The 960-nt window shown below is 44.0% G+C and overlaps 1 non-coding gene across 1 annotated transcript; it reads left to right on the forward strand.

The window, feature by feature from the left end:
• The first annotated feature begins 379 nt into the window (after nt 1-379).
• Nucleotides 380-486, forward strand: LOC141680391 (small nucleolar RNA R71). The gene has a single exon (XR_012558324.1). It is a non-coding gene; the product is annotated as a small nucleolar RNA R71 (small nucleolar RNA).
• The last annotated feature ends 474 nt before the right edge of the window (nt 487-960 follow it).

Raw genomic sequence — 960 nt, forward strand, 5'->3', positions numbered from 1 at the left:
TCACTGATAATTGTTCACATACTGAACAGATTCATTACCAAGGGAACACTGATCCGTAGCATGAGAACCTACACAAAGCTCACATACCATAGCTATCTGATTGACTCCATAGGTGGCTAGAGAATCGACCTTCAAAGACAGCGCTTGGAGCTGCGTTGCAATAACTGTAGCTACATCAACTTCCATAATACCTGCTACCTTCACACGCATCATCCTTTGAGTTGGGTTTTGATGCTAATTTGCATCCATAGTCTCAATAAGATTATAAGGCTCAGTATAGCTTTTGGCCCACAAGGCGCCTCTAGCTGCTGCATCGAGCATGGGCCGAGATTGGGCCCCCAAACCATTATAGAAACCAGTGATCACCATCCAATCAGGCATACCATGATGTGGACACTTTCTCAACATCTCCTTGTAGCGATCCCAAGCTTCGCACATAGATTCTATAGGTTGCTGCGCAAACTGAGTAAGAGCACTCCTCATAGCCGCAGTTTTCACCATTGGATAGAACTTTACCAGAAACTTTTGTGCAAGATCTTGCCAAGTAGTGATGGACCCAGCTGGTTCAGAATGTAACCAGTCCTTAGCTTTATCCCTCAGAGAGAATGGGAAAAGCCTCAGCTTGATAGCCTCATCAGTCACACCATTATATTTGAAAGTACTACAGATCACGACAAAATTCCTGATGTGCATGTTGGGATCTTCAATAGCAGCACCTCCGAAAGAAACAGAATTCAGCACCATCTGAATAGTGCCCGACTTGATTTCAAAAGTGTTAGCCTGAATAGCCGGATGAAGGATGCTTGACTGAATGTCATCAATTTTAGGCCGAGAAAAGTCCATAAGAGCTGGATGTGCCGGAACTATACGATCACCCGTGATTACTAGTTCTTTCTGCTCACTCTCTGTATCCGAATCTTCAAAATCTATCTTCTCTGGAATACCAAGAACTTCGTCTGT

The sequence above is a fragment of the Apium graveolens genome, chromosome 1, assembly GCF_009905375.1.
Source record: "Apium graveolens cultivar Ventura chromosome 1, ASM990537v1, whole genome shotgun sequence".
Taxonomy (NCBI): domain Eukaryota; kingdom Viridiplantae; phylum Streptophyta; class Magnoliopsida; order Apiales; family Apiaceae; genus Apium; species Apium graveolens.